The 15,795-nt window shown below is 47.1% G+C and overlaps 1 protein-coding gene across 5 annotated transcripts in view; it reads right to left on the minus strand.

The window, feature by feature from the left end:
• The window catches only part of LOC139226519 (serine/arginine repetitive matrix protein 3-like), a 1,009,807-nt gene that overhangs the window by 436,028 nt on the left and 557,984 nt on the right, over positions 1-15,795 (minus strand). The window lies entirely within an intron of this gene.

Genomic DNA, 15,795 nt, shown 5'->3' on the forward strand with positions numbered 1-15,795 from the left:
TTAAGTACCCGAGGACATTTTGAATAAGCATTTTTCATGTTCTCTCACGAGCAGCTATTACCCAATAGCTAATCCTTTGAATGAATGGTAAGAAATGTGTCTGGGTCATGGATTCGCTTTTTAATTTCATCATTCGGGTCCATTGGAGATATGGATAATGTGTCAGTGGCTGCTAACTTGTTGAGGAAAGCTATTACTGCTACGTGCACATCTTTTACAAAATTGTTCCTCACATCACTAAACATGTCCGAGACACCAAGGGTACAATTGATTTTGAAAATGCCAAAGCAATAACCTAGTGCAGTGACATCTCTGAATGAAAGGCTGTGACAGTCTTTTACACAGCATTTGAAAAACAGCCAATAAACAGAACCTCTCCTTTTCTTTGGTATGTGAGTTAACATTATACGTACTCAAAATTGCCTGTGCATTAAAAGATACAACAATAAGCAAAGACATCAATGGTCGAAGGACATGCTTAAAATGATGCTATTATATGTAAAAGACATAGGGCTAGAACCTGCACTTTTGAGCTTACCGCCCTAAAATGGGCGTTATTTCCGGTGTCGACGGTAAAAAAGGGTTTTCTGATCGCCGGCTTCTCGCCCATTCTCAAAACACCGAGTTTACATTTTTGAAGATGGCCGTTACCGTGAGCGGTATCAAATGGGTGGTAGCGTTAAATTTTTCTGACCTTCTGCCGTAAAGTGTGGCCGTCCTTAGCAGCGGCATGGCAACGCTTGATTCCTGCGATTCAGGAGGTCAAGGGTCATCATGACATGCGCAGGAGAGAGAGAGAGAGAGAGAGAGAGGGAGCTCAGAGGCACTGAAAGCATGTGTGGCTGTGGTGTGTGCTTGTTTGGCTGTTGTGAGAGGCACGACGGAGATTCACCAGCAGCAAAAAGCCTACTAAGCACCAAGAACATAGTTGGCACCGAGTTTTTGTCCAACAAATAAGATATAAAATGGAAGGGATGGAGGAGGCCCTGGCGCTGGTAGCCAGGAGCACTGGTGGCAGAGGGCTCACAGTGGTCCCGGAACGCCGCACTGCACCCCAAGGTGACACACCCCTATTGCCAACCACACAAAAGCCAGCAGCAGCATCTTGCTTATCGCTCAGAGCACGCTCCCACCTTGGGATCGTCCTCTCCTGTATCCTTCCAAGCAGTGCTTCGGCCATCACCTGACCAACCCCCCACCCACCCCCTGCAATGACCTCCTCGGCCAGGCGGCCTGGAGTCAGGAGGAGGAGGGGAAGGGGAAGGAGTAGAGGTGGGGAGGAGAAGCCGAGGAGGGGGGGGGGGGGGGGGAGGGGAATTGGTTTGTACACAAATACTGATGATTTCAGATTAACGTTTGGCTTAAGTGTTTTTTATTTAACAAAACCTTGCAGCACATTGGCTCAGATAGCTGCACCATTACACACTGGTGATTCCTTAACATCAAAGGGTATAATCACACTTAAGTTCAATCAACTTAAACTTTAACTTTAACTGTCACCAAGGTGATGCCCACCATTGATGTATGACCTGCACACCCAGCAGTGTGTCAGCCTTGTAAATACCACCACCGTTCTTTCAGGCAAAACGATCATTGATGAGCTCCTGACGTAAGTCTCTTGCAGCTATCATGCCACCATGGGCCCTTTCACGCGGTCTACAGGGGGGCGGGGGCATGGCTTCAGTGTCAGCCTGATTGTCTGGCCCGATGTCAGCACCCACCTCCTTTGTCCTCCTCTTCCTCTCTCTGGTGAGGTGGGCTGTTAGACTCATCAGGCAATTCTTGTCCCCTCCTGATACCCAAGTTGTGTAGCGTGGAGCACACCACCACGAATTGAGCTACCTGCTCAGAGTGGTATTGGAGCTCGCCTCCTGAGTGGTCCGGGCATCGAAAGCGCTGCTTCAGCACTCCAATGGTTTTCTCCACGATATTGCGAGTTGCTCTGTGGCTCTCGTTGAATCGCCTCTTGGCCTCGGTGTGGGTGTCACGCAGAGGTGTCATCAGCCAGGTGGCAAGGGCATATCCTTTGTCCCCAAGCATCCAGCATTAACCTTGTCAGACATAGTGCTCTCACGCAGGATGGGCACATCATGGATGCTGCCCGGAAATTGAGCATTCACTGCCAGTATAATTTGCTGGTGGTCGACAACCAGCTGGACATTCAGGGAGTGGAATCCCTTGCGGTTTCTGAAAACCTCAGCATCCTGAAAAGGTGCCCGCATCGCGATGTGCGTACAGTCTATTGCTCCCTGCACCTTGGGGAAGTTTGCAATTCTGGAGAAACCTAGAGCTTTCTCACTCTCTCGCTTTGCCTGGTCATAGGGAAGCTGATCAAGTCCCTCCTGCGTGTGTACAGTGCTTCAGTGACCTGTCTAATGCAGCGATGTGTGGCAAGCTGAGAAAGTCTGCTAATGTCGCCAGCTGTGGCCTGAAAAGAACCCGAGGCGTAGAACGACAGTGCCGCGGTGACTTTGACCTCGACGGACAGTGCAGTTCTGATGTTGCTGGCAGGCTGCAGGTCTGCCCTTATCAGCTGGCATACCTCAGTGATAACCTCTTTATGGAAGCACAGTCTCCGAAGGCAGGTGGTGTCGGGCAAGTCGAGGTAAGACTGCTTCTCCTTGTACTTATGGGGAGTGTAATGTCTGGTCCTCCTCATCTGTCTGTCACTTCGTACATTGAGCACATAATGCAGTGGAGCGTTCCTTCGGCGATGTCGAGTCTGCTGCATGTATTTGGTCATCAAGCGAGGGTGAGAAAGTACAGGTCCCATTGCAGTAGCTCTCTGTTTTCCATCGATTACACACAAATAAGAAATGCCCCGACGAGCACACCTCTTCAATTCCAATCAGTCAGTGTGGTCAAGATGTTTTTAGAAATGTTCACATCAACTCCAACGACTTGCAGAGTACATCTGAACTCCGCCGAGGTTGAAGCACAGCAGCCTTTTAAAGGACGCCACATGTGATCTACAACATGGCGTCCATAACGCTGTGATTCATCCCGGTTAGTTCCACTTTTTGTGAGCGGTTTATTGAGCGAGCGATATTGTGGGCGAAATATGTGCAAGGTGGTGAAATTGATGCTGGGCAATCTCCATGGCCGCTAGTTTGGGTAAATATGATCTTTACGACAAAAAACAGTCGGCGGGCGCTAATATTGAATCTCGGCGTTAATTTCGTGCAGAAAGTAACGCTGGGTGATATTATGGGCGTTGAATTCACCCATCCTGCTGATTCCACCCAAAATAAGTGAGCGGGTGGTAATATTTTTTCTCGGAGTTAACCACATGGGGAAAGTAACGCTCGGCGATAAGTTTCTGAAAAATGCCTGCCAGTTTCCATTTTGTGCCAAAATGGGCGCTATGTGGGCGTTATACGTCATTTCAGTGGTAAAATGAGCATTAAATGGGCATTAAGCAGGCAAATAAAGTGGAGGTTCTAGCCTAGAGACAAAGAATACAAAATATTTCATGTTCAGTTAAAACTATTGTGGCTGCTACAGTTTACTGTTTTGTATATCACAATCCATCCTGTGATAATATAACCATTACTGTACAGGATCATTGACCTAGTTCCATAAAGAGCCTTGAAAACAGTCTCAGTTCTAAGACAGCATCATTTCAATCCTCTTGGTACAATAACCACAATTATTGGTTTAATTCTGTGTGTGAAGAACTCCTTCCCCTTGCATTCTGGCCCTCTTCAAGTTTGCTTTTTCTCTCCTGCTTCACATCCACTGTTTTGCTCTCGTTAATTTAAAAGGGTCGAAATTGCCCCTTTGTGCAGGGCCAGTTAGCGCTGCCGGCCGGCCGGCACTAAGGGAGCGCTAATGAGTTAGCATGCGGACACATCAACCCGTGGGGAATTGCCCCCAATGAAAAAGTGGTTTGCGCCGCGACCCGTGACTAGCGCGGCATACACATTAAAAGCCAATTAAAAGCCATAAAACAGCTAAATAACAAGGCTACGGGAGCAGATGGAATCCTTGCTGAGGCACTGAAGTATGGCGGAGAAGCACTGTTGGCGCGAATACATCACCTCATCTGTCATGTATCTTACATTATTATATATAACTGTATCCTAACATGCTATACATAACTGTAATAAGATATGACCTGTAACCACAAGCATACCTTACCATCAGGGGTGCATTTGCAAGAGACAGGTATATAAGGGCAGGTCTCAGGCAAGTGCAGCATTCCAGAGCTGTGAAATAAAAGTGCAGGTCCAGAGTGACTTTGACTTGGTCTGCATGCCTCCGGCAGGTTTTGCTATTGTCCATTTGTAAGATCAGTAGCCTGTTTCCTTCCTTGCCCGTTACTGTCCCTGCAAGCCATTTGGGACCCCCAGTGTTCGAGAGCTGTGAAATAAAGGTGCAGGTCCAGAGTGACCTTGATTTCACTACATGCCTCGTGCTAATCGGTACTGAGGGGACAGAACTTTACAGTGGCGACGGGTTACGGGATTACAGAATCCATAGAATGGCGAACAACGGATCAGATGAAAAGTACAATGCGGGAGACAATTGGGAGGACTTTATAGAAAGTCTCCAGCAAAGCTTTGTAACCAAAGAATGGTTGGGCGACGATAAGGCAGACAAGAGAAGAGCCCATCTCTTGACCAGCTGTGGCTCGAAAACATACGCTTTAATGAAGTATCCGTTGGCACCCGAGAAACCAGCAAGCAAGTTGTTTGAAGAATTGAGCACACTGGTAAGAGACCACCTGAAGCCAGCGAGCAGCCTACACATGGCCAGACACAGGTTCTACAACTACAGACGCTGTGTGGGCCAGAGCATACCCAACTTCGTGGCGGAACTTCGGAGGTTGGCTAGTTTATGTGAGTTCTCCGATGAACTGAGGAGAGAAATGCTGAGAGACTTTTTCATTGAGGAATAGGCCACGCAGGCATATTCCGAAAGCTCATAGAGACCAAGAACCTGACCTTAGAGGCAGCAGCACTGGTTGCACAGACATTCTTGGGAGGGGAAGAAGAAACGAGGTTAATTTACAATGCAGGTACGACAACTAACGAAATATTGGAACAAGAAGTTCACAGCACTAAACAAGCTGCTACCCCCATACACAGACAAAACCGGGAGAACAGGTTCTCGACAGCAGGCAGAAGCCATCAAGGGCCACAGGAACGGCCGTTCACACCTCATCAACCCACAATGCGAGCAATCAACTACAAACTGAGAGAAGCTCAAGAGAGATCAGCCAGACGCAGCTCATTCTTTGGAAACACTTTGAACAATGGAACAGGTCTGTGCTGGAGGTGTGACGGTGGGCACTCGGCAAGGGGATGTCGATTTCAGCAGGCCGTTTGCAGAACTTGTGAATATACAGGGCATTTGGCCCGCATGTGCAAAAAAACGGCAGCTCAGCTGGTATACGTATCGGATGGGTCGGAAAGCGGACCAGAAGATGGTGGGGACAGTACCCGGGACACCGGTGTACAGCGGGTCAACATGATCAATGGCCGCTGCTCCTACAACAGGACGCCTCCAATAATGATGAGGGTCCTACTCAATGGGATATCTGTCAACATGGAGCTGGATACGGGAGGGAGTCAATCTCTCATGGCCGCTCAACAATTTGAACAACTGTGGCCGCATAAAAGAGACAGACCAAAACTCACAAGGGTCGACACCACACTAAGGACCTATATCAAAGAAATCGTACCAGTCCTCGGCAGCGCCATGCTCTCTGTCACACACAAAGGGACAGTGAACCGACTTCCCCTGTGGATTGTCCCCGGAGACCCCCCAGCAATGCTGGGGAGAAGCTGGCTGGCAAAACTAACTGGAAATGAGATGATGTCCATGCCATTAGAGGAACGTACCTCCTGCTCAACAGTTATAAAGCGATTTGAACATCTCTTTCAGCCAGGTGTGGACCCTTTCAAAGGGGCCAAAGTCAAAATCTACATCACACAGGATGCTAGACTGTCCATCACAAGGCCAGAGCTGTACCCTATGTGATGAGGGAAAAGATTGAACACGAACTAGACAGGCTTCTGCGGGAAGGCATTATATCACTTGTGGAATTTAGCGACTGGGCAAGTCCCATCGTCCCAGTCATGAAGCCTGATGGATCCGTACGAAATCGGTGGGGACTACAAATCTACCATAAACAGAGTCTCCCTACAGGACCAGTACCCGCTGCCCAGAGCGGAGGACTTATTTGCCACATTGGATGGAGGTAAACTTTTCTCAAAATTAGACCTCACATCTGCGTATATGACGCAATAATTGACCGAGGAATCCAAGCTACTCACCACCATCAACACATATCGAGGCCTTTTCATGTACAATCGATGCCCATTCGGCATCAGGTCGGCAGCTGCCATATTCCAGCGCAACATGGAGAGTCTGCTCAAGTCCATCCCGGGGACGGTTGTATTTCAAGACGACATACTTATCACGGGCAGGGACACCGACTCCCATCTCCGTAATTTGGAGGAAGTACTAAAGCGGTTGGATCGGGTCGGCCTACGAGTCAAGAAATCCAAGTGCCTGTTTCTCGCACTCGAGGTTGAATTTTTGGGCAGAAGGATTGCCGCTGATGGAATCCGCCCAACAGAGTCCAAAACAGAAGCGATTCGCCTGGCACCCAGGCCCCGGAATGTCTCAGAACTGCGTGCATTTCTCGGGCTACTCAATTACTTTGGAAACTTTACGCTGCTGGAGCTTCTCCACGTGCTACTCAGGAAGGGGTGCGATTGGTTTTGGGGAGACGCCCAGGAACGCGCCTTCAATAAGGCACGCAACCTTCTGTGTTCCAACAGTGTTTTGACTTTCTTTGACCCAGGTAAAAAGCTAGTTCTCACATGCGATGCATCAGCGTATGGGGTCGGGTGCATTTTGCAACATGTCAATAGTGTGGGCAAATTACAACCCATAGCTTATGCCTCCAGGTCACTTTCGCGGGCGGAGCGCGTGTACAGAATAGTAGAGAAGGAGGCGCTCGCGTGCGTATACAGTGTCAAAAAGATGCACCAATACCTTTTCGGGGCCAAGTTCGCGTTAGAAACCGACCACAAGCCCCTCACGTCCCTCCAGTCCGACAGCAAGGCAATAAACGCCAACGCCTCGGCGCAAATTCAACGGTGGGCACTCATGCTGGCGTCCTACGACTATACCATAAGGCACAGACCAGGCACAGACAACTGTGCCGACGCGCTCAGCAGGCTACCCCTGGCGACCACGGAAGGGTCTGACGAACAGGACTGTGAGATAGTCATGGCAATCAATGCTTTTGAGTCCACAGGTTCGCCCATGACAGCTCGCCAAATCAGAGCCTGGACGGCCAGCGACCTCACGTTATCCTTAGTAAAAAGATGTGTCCTAACCAGTGACTGGGCAGAGGCTCGCGATGCCTGCCCCGAGTAATGAAAACCCTTTCACAAGCGCATACTTGAGCTATCACTACAAGCAGACTGCCTGATGTGGGGCAGCCGAGTAGTCACGCCTCTGTGAGGCAGAGAAGCATTTGTCCGGGAGCTCCACCACACCATAGCCAGATCCCACGTCTGGTGGCCTGGTATTGACACGGACTTGGAGCTCTGCGTCCGAAGGTGCACCATTTGTGCCCAACTCAGCAATGCCACCAGGGAGGATCCACTGAGCCCCTGGCCTACCAAACCCTTGTCGCGGGTGCACGTAGACTATGTGGGCCCATTCATGGGCAAAATGTTCCTCGTAGTTGTAGATGCATTAGATGTGGATCGAATGCACCATTTTAAACTCGAGCACAACCTCCACCACTGTAGAGAGCCTCGCAACCATGTTTGCAACGCACGGAATCCCTGACATATTGGTCAGTGACAATGGTCCGTGCTTCACCAGCGCAGAATTCCAAGACTTTATTACTAACCATGGCATAAATCACGTCAAGTCAGCACCGTTCAAGCCGGCCTCCAATGGCCAGTCACGTCAAGTCAGCACCGTTCAAGCCGGCCTCCAACGGCCAGGCGGAGAGAGCAGTGCAAATCATTAAACAAGGCATGCTTAAAATCCAAGGTCCCACGCTGCAGGGTCGCCTGTCGCGACTGCTGCTGGCATACAGATCTCGTCCGCACTCATTGACTGGGATCCCCCGCCGTGCAATTGTTGATGAAAAGGACTTTAAAAACAAGGCTCTCATTAATCCTCCCAGACATGCACGAAATCGTTGAGGCAAAGCGCCGTAAGCTGACTGAGTACCATGACAGAAAATCGAGGGGGAGATGGAATGAGATAGGGGACAAAGTGTTTGTACTAAACTATGGCAGGGGTCCCAAATGGCTTGCAGGGACAGTAACGGGCAAGGAAGGAAACAGGCTACTGGTAGTACAAATGGACAATGGCAAAACCTGCCGGAGGCATGTAGACCAAGTCAAAAGCAGATTTACCAACAACACTGCGGAACCAGAGGCAGACTACAATGTGGAGCTCGCACCACACCTGGTGGACAGACAGAGGGAACAACCTGAGGAAAGGGCAATCCCAACAGACAGCCCAGGCGAGTCAACAACAATCACACCAATCGAAACAGATAGCCCAGACGAGATACCAGCAACCACACCCAAAGAAAAACAGACACCAAGGCAAACAACTGAACCACAACTCAGGCGCTCCACGCGAGAGCGTAGACCACCTGAGAAACTGAACCTATAAAGACAATAAGACCTTGGGGGAGGGTGATGTCATGTATCTTACATTATTATATATACTTGTATCCTAACATGCTATACATGACTGTAATAAGATATGACCTGTAACCACCAGTATACCTTACCACCAGGGGTGCACTTGCAAGAGACAGGCATATAAGGGCAGGTCTCAGGCAAGTGCAGCATTCGAGAGCTGTGAAATAAAGGTGCAGATCCAGAGTGACCTTGACTTCACTACATGCCTTGTGTGAATCTGTACTGAGGGGACAGGACTTTACATCCTCTTTCTCATCTGGAGGGATGAGAGCATGCCAGGAGATCTTAGAGATGCAGTGATTGTGACCATCTTTAAAAAAGTGGACAAGTCCGATTGAGGCAACTACAGAAGAATCTCCACTATCAATCACTGGGAAAGTCATCGCGAGAGTCCTCCTCAACTGTTTTCTTCCTGTGGCACAATAGACACATGATTTTTGCAGCGCAACAGCTGCAGGAAAAATGCAAGTAACAACGCCAGCCCTTATACATGGCCTTCTTCGACCCTACAAAGGCCTTTGACACTGTCAACCGTGAGGGTCTATGGAGCGTCCTCCTCCGTTTCGGATGCCCCAAAAGTACGTCACCATCCTCCGTCTGCTCCACGACGACATGCAGGCCGTGATCCTTATCAACGGATCCATCACAGACTCAATCTAGGTCCGGATCAGGGTCAAGCAGGGCTGCGTCATCAGCCCAACCCTCTTCTCAATCTTCCTCATTGCCATGCTCCACTTTACAGTCGACAAGCTCCCCGCTGGAGTGGAACTAAACTGCAGAACCAGTGGGAATCTGTTCAACCTTCGCCGTCTCAAGGCCAGGTCCAATACCACTCCAAAATCTGTCGTCGAGCTACAGTACGCAGCCAACGCCTGCTTCTGCGCACACACAGAGGCTGAACTCCAGGACATAGTCGACGTATTTACTGAGGTGTACGAAAGCATAGGCCTTACACTAAACATCAGTATGGCAAAGGTCCTCCACCAGCCTGTCCTCGCCGCACAGCACAACCCCCCCAGTCATCAAGATCCACGGCATGGCCCTGGAAAACGTGGACCACTTCCCTTATCTCTGGAGCCTCCTATCAACAAGAGCAGACATTGGCGACGCGATCCTCCAGTGCGCCAGTGCAGCCTTCGGCCGCCTGAGGAAAAGAGTGTTTGAAGACCAGGCTCTCAAAACTGTCACCAAGTTCATGGTCTACAAGGCTGTAGTAATACCTGCCCTCCTGTATGGCTCAGAGACATGGACCATGTACAGTAGACACCTCAAGTTGCTGGAGAAATATCACCAACGATGTCTCCACAAGATCCTGCAAATTCCCTGGGAGGACAGACGCACCGTCAGCGACCTCGACCAGGCCAACATCCCCAGCATTTAAGCACTGACCACACTCGATCAGCTCCGCTGGGCAGGCCACATAGTTCGCATGCCGGACACGAGACTCCCAAAGCAAGCGCTCTACTCGGAACTCCTTCACGGCAAATGAGCCAAAGGTGGGCAAAGGAAGCGTTACAAGGACACCCTCAAAGCCTCGCTGATAAAGCGCAACATTCCCACTGACACCTGGGAGTCCCTGGCCAAAGACCGCCCTAAATGGAGGAAGTGCATCCGGGAGGGCACTGCGCTTCTCGAGTCTCATCACTGAGAGCATGCAGAAATGAAGCACAGGCTGTGACAGAGACTGTGGCTCTTGTATTGGACTGTTCAGTCACCTAAGGACTCATGTTAAGAGTGGAAGCAAGGAGGGAGTTTTCCTCGATTCCGAGGGACCGCCTATGATGATGATGACGGGGTTAGACAGGTTAGATGCAGGAAGAATGTTCCCAATGTTGGGGAAGTCCAGAACCAGGGGACATAGTCTAAGGATAAGAGGGAAGCCATTTAGGACCGAAATGAGGAGGAATTTCTTCACCCAGAGAGTGGTGAACCTGTGGAATTCTCTATCACAGAAAGTTATTGAGGCCAATTCACTTAATATATTCAAAAAGGAGTTAGATGAAGTCCTTACTACTAGGGGAATCAAGGGGTATGGTGAGAAAGCAGGAATGGGGTACTGAAGTTGCATGTTCAGCCATGAACTCATTGAATGGCGGTGCAGGCTAGAAGGGCCGAATGGCCTACTCCTGCACCTATTTTCTATGTTTCTATGATGATGACACGCCAATTATTGAAGCGTAGTCACTGTTGTAATGTAGGAAAGGTGGCAGTCAATTTGCACACAGCAAGCTCCCACACACAGCAATGAGATAGTGACCAGATAATCTGTTTTCGTGATGTTGGTTGAGGGATAAATATTTTGCAGGAGAGAACTGGGGAGAACAGCCCTGCTCTTCTTTGATATAGTGCTGTGGGATCTTTTACATTCACCTGAAAGGGCATCCAAAAGACAGCACCTCCGACAGTGCAGCACTCCCTCAGCACTGCACTGGAGTGTCAGCCTAGATTGTGTGCTCAGATCTTGGGAGTGGGATGTAACCCCACAAAGTTCTGACAGTGGTGGGAGTGTTACCAACTGAGCCACGGTTGACACTTTTCGAAGCTCAAGTTCAACATCGGTATTCTGGTGTGAAACTGGAAGGTTACTTGAGTGTATAAAAATTGCAGGTAGCTACTTTAGAAGAAACCACTATTTGATTATTGAGAAAGACAGAAAATACTTTGATTAACTGATAATGTACAACTTTGAATTCGCATAAATGTTTGAAATAGGAGATTAAAAATTGAGAGTACAATGAAGTTTGTTTCCCGCTATTTAATTATTAAGTATCTAAAATAATTCAACACTTTTCGTGATAAGAACAGTGATTAATATTGTGGAGAATGTTTGAGAGAAAAATATTAGAAACAAAATTCGTAAATTAGCATTTTTACGTCACCATCATAGTAAACATTTCCAAGTCAGTCTGATTGGTTCTCTATCCATGAAGAAAGATGAATGTTTATTTCTGTTAAATCATAGCTTTTCCTGTTTTTAATTTGCAAATTGTTTGTGTGTTTTCCTGCACTTGTGAATAAGTGCTGCATTTCTGACATATTACATGAGGTTGTGCTGGTTCAAGAAGACCATGTTTATTAATGGAAGTGAAAATACCTGTTTTTGTTCAATTCTTTTTAATACTGTGATCTAAAAAACGACAGCACTTTATAATTTTTGGTTGTCTGGTTGCATTGTGATTAATATTCTAATTACTTATTTTGACATATAGGACGTCAGCACCACATGAAAGCCACTGCTCTTGCTGCTTGTTCAGCCATTGATAAAGTGACAGGAGGGATGGGCTAATACGTTGAAAACTTTTAAATTAATACAAATTGCACAAACAGATTATGCCTCTTTCAGCTCACCTTGGGCTTTTGGAATGTTTGTCGATGCACAATGGTGTAACTGAGTGACGTTTCTGAAGTGTTATGCAGTTCTTTCATAGCCCAGTAATTTCTGACAAGAATTTTTTTAAAAAATAGAGTTTATACCTGGCGAATGAAAAACTTTTAATTAATTCTATCGGAAACAAACTTGCAGAATGGGCATGTAAATGACAAATTCATTTCAATATCGGTAAGTGTAAGGTGGTGCATTTTGGTCGGAGGAATAAGGAGACCACATACTGCTTGGGAAATAAGAATCTAAATGGGGTAGAAGTGCAAACGGATCCAGGGGTGCAGATTCACAAATCAGTATAAGTAGCAGCACAACTCTAAAAAGCAATAAAAGTGCAAATAAAGCACTGGGTTCATTTCAAAAGCAGAGAAGTTAATTTAAACTTGTAGAGAATCTTGTCTGATTGTCTCCTGATTTGAGACAGTGGTGTGGCAATATGGCATTACTGTATATATGCTTCTAAGTGGTTGCTCCTGCTGTTGTTGTAATCTAGTCGCCCTTTACACAGCCGTTGCCCTCCCAGACCGACTCGCGCTGCACCTTTTAGTGATATGCCGCCACGCTGCTCCTCCTTTTCAGGCCCCGACCTGCCGCTGGATTGGACGTCACCACAGGTCGCTGATTGGAGCGTGGGCAGGTACAGCAGGAGTGGTGAGGTCGGGGCGAAGGAGCGGCGAGAGATTGTAGAGCGACGTGATCGGGGCCCGGGAGAGGCGAGGGCCCAGGGGCAGCACGGGCCAGCCCACACTGCGATATGTGTGCACGCCCAGTCCGTGCAGCAGAGCTGGTCTCCAGTCGTCTTGGTTAATCCTTGCCACTGGACCAAGACCTAGCTCTGTCAAGCCCGTGTGGTGGCTGGTGTGCAACGGTCACCACAGGTTAAAAAAATCCACGCACAGGCATCTTCCACCCTTCAACATATAAGTTTGGGTCCTGGAATATTAGGTCCTTCATTGAAATACCAGTGAAATACCAGTGAAATACCAGTGAACTCATCCCTTTTTGGTGTGGAAGCAAGTCATCCTCGATACGAGGGACTGCCTAAGAAGAAGGAGTGTTGCTGTAAAAGAAGTTGTTGTAAACGTTATTGTTAAATTTGCCCACGAACAAAAAGGTCGCGATCAAAGGAGTTTGTGGCCCGCTCAGTCCAAAAGAAATTAGAGTGAATATTGGTTGAGATTAGAAAATGTACCCTCCCCTCCATGTAAAGCAGTTAATGCACTGTTGACGCCCATCTTTGAGAAAGCTTGTGATAAAGAGAAAGTCAGGAACAGGATAGTGGGTAATAGGTACAGACAAGGGTGATAAAATCCTGCAAGTATCATGATGGTTACTGAGCAGTGGGACCATGGAGTAATGTGCAGATAGATTGAATAGATTGAGACGTGGAATTGGATAGATCTTCTGAAGGTTTGCTTCATTTACGCGCAAAGGCAAAACACCTATAAAGCTTTCCCTCAGGAGTTCAAATGACAGAATCTACAATAGATCCATTGCACTGTTTGTGAAAGGAATATTCTTCATGGAGCAAATATATATATTTTTTCCCCCATTCCAGTTTTCTGACATTCTCAACAATTCCTCTCCCTCCTCTTTCATTCGGCTGTCTGATATGTTACATCTGTTATAATGCAATTGCTAGAGATGCCTCTCGAATGCCAGACTGAGAAAATAACTTGTTTATAATTGATTGCTAAAGATATTATTAGGAGGTCTACCACATATATACATTATTTTTCATGTTAGTTCAGAGTTTTCACCAAAGTGAAAGAAAATAATAGTACCCTAGTAAGCAAAGTAAAGCTGATGTAACCATACCATCCAAAATCTACTTCCAGCCACCGGGTTTGGGCAAAAGAAAAACTTGCATTTATATAGCGCCTTTCACGACTACCGGACGTCTCAAAGTGCTTTACGGCCAATGAAGTAATTTTGGAGTGTAGTCACTGTTGTAATGCGGGAAACACAGCAGCAAGCTCCCTCAAACAGCAATGTGATAATGACCAGATAATCTGTTTTTGTTATGTTGATTGAGGAATAAATATTGGCCAGGACACCGGGAATAACTCCCCTGCTCTTCTTCGAAATAGTGCCATGGGATCTTTGACATCCACCTGAGAAAGCAGACGGTGCCTCGGTTTAACGTCTCATCCAACAGTGCAACACTCACTCGGCACTGCACTGGAATGTCAACCTAGATTTATGTGCTCTAGTCCCTGGAGTGGGACTTGAACCCACAACCTTCTGACTCAGAGGCGAGTGTGCTACCCACTGAGCCACAGCTGACACTCAAATAGAAGAATGATGGGGCCGATGAAGATGAGGTCTGGGCCGAATGGTTTGCCAACTGGCTCGGACCTGGCCTGCACAACTCCCGTCGGGAGTTAAAATCGGCCCTACTGTCTTTCAGTGATGTCATCTACACTCCAGCCTGATGGGTGTAAGTGTCCTACGTGAAATAGATTTGGGCAGTCTCAATTAAGTTCCTAGTTGGCATGGGCTCACGGTATAAAACTGCCCCTAAAAGGCAACCTCAAACAGAAAGACTACAGGAAGGCTGGCTTGGCAAATGCAAAAGAAAAATCACACTGTGCACTACAGGATGCTCCTGAGGTTAGGACTGTGGCATATTGTTGAAGCAGAATAAAAGAAGCTTTGTTCTGCATCAAACTGCAATCAGAATGCTTGATGCTGGCACGAGGTGCTCACATAGAATGTGTTTCATTCCGTGCACGAGCATCCTTTATCCTCGAGCAGAAAACAATATAGCAGCATAAAATTTGTTAAGTTCTGAAGTAATATCTCTGCAGCAAAAAGGAAAAGTACAAAGGCCTCAGTTGGCGATGTGGCTGCTCATTACTCTTATCACAAGTAACGTTCAGAAGCACTGGGGATGACAAGAAATGTAATACAGCATTACACCGTGAACAGATCAAACAAACTTATCTTTCAATTCTATTTAGGGCTCTTTTCTGACAATTGCATTATCAGCATCATCTTTTCTTTACAGCAGAAATAATATTAACTACCTGAGCTTTCTGCATTCAAGCCAGATCATCACATCTATCTACAATTAAATTACTGCGTCTAGTACATTTTGTCCATCAAGGTATGTGTCCACTTTGGAGGTCACAGCGGTGTACATGCAAATTTCTTGCTGATGATTGGCTTACCTTTTATTTTCATAAAAAGAGCAACAAATCAGAACTGTAAAGGTCGGAAACGTAGGATTCAAAAGGCAGAAAGGTGTTTAGAAAATCTACCGATGAGGGACCACTGGAAACATATAAAGGCAACAAAACAAGCAGAAAAATCAGAAAAAGCAGGGAAGAATCACTCCAGATAATTTTTGGCTGCCATCTTAAGATTTGCCGTTAAATTGAGGTCATCCTATTTGAAATAAGGTCTGTAACATAATAAAGACATTTTTTTAAATTACAAAGTTTACAAGAAAATCATTAAACTTAGTTAAACCGCAGCACTTTCTATGTTTGAAATGTCTCGAACAATTCTTTGTTGGCAGTGCGTCCCTGTTTGGAAAGCCTGCAGTTTGAGATTATGGGACGTTGCAGATCCAGCAATGTCAGCTGAAGAGACTCAATAAGACAGCAGACTAGATCCCAGCATTAGATCTGTGCGGACAGCTCCCAGAATACTTTTTATTGACAATAAAACTGGCCATTCACAGAACATACCGAGATTTGCTGTGACTAACCTCTG

This window comes from Pristiophorus japonicus, chromosome 16 (genome assembly GCF_044704955.1).
Source record: "Pristiophorus japonicus isolate sPriJap1 chromosome 16, sPriJap1.hap1, whole genome shotgun sequence".
Taxonomy (NCBI): Eukaryota; Metazoa; Chordata; class Chondrichthyes; family Pristiophoridae; genus Pristiophorus; species Pristiophorus japonicus.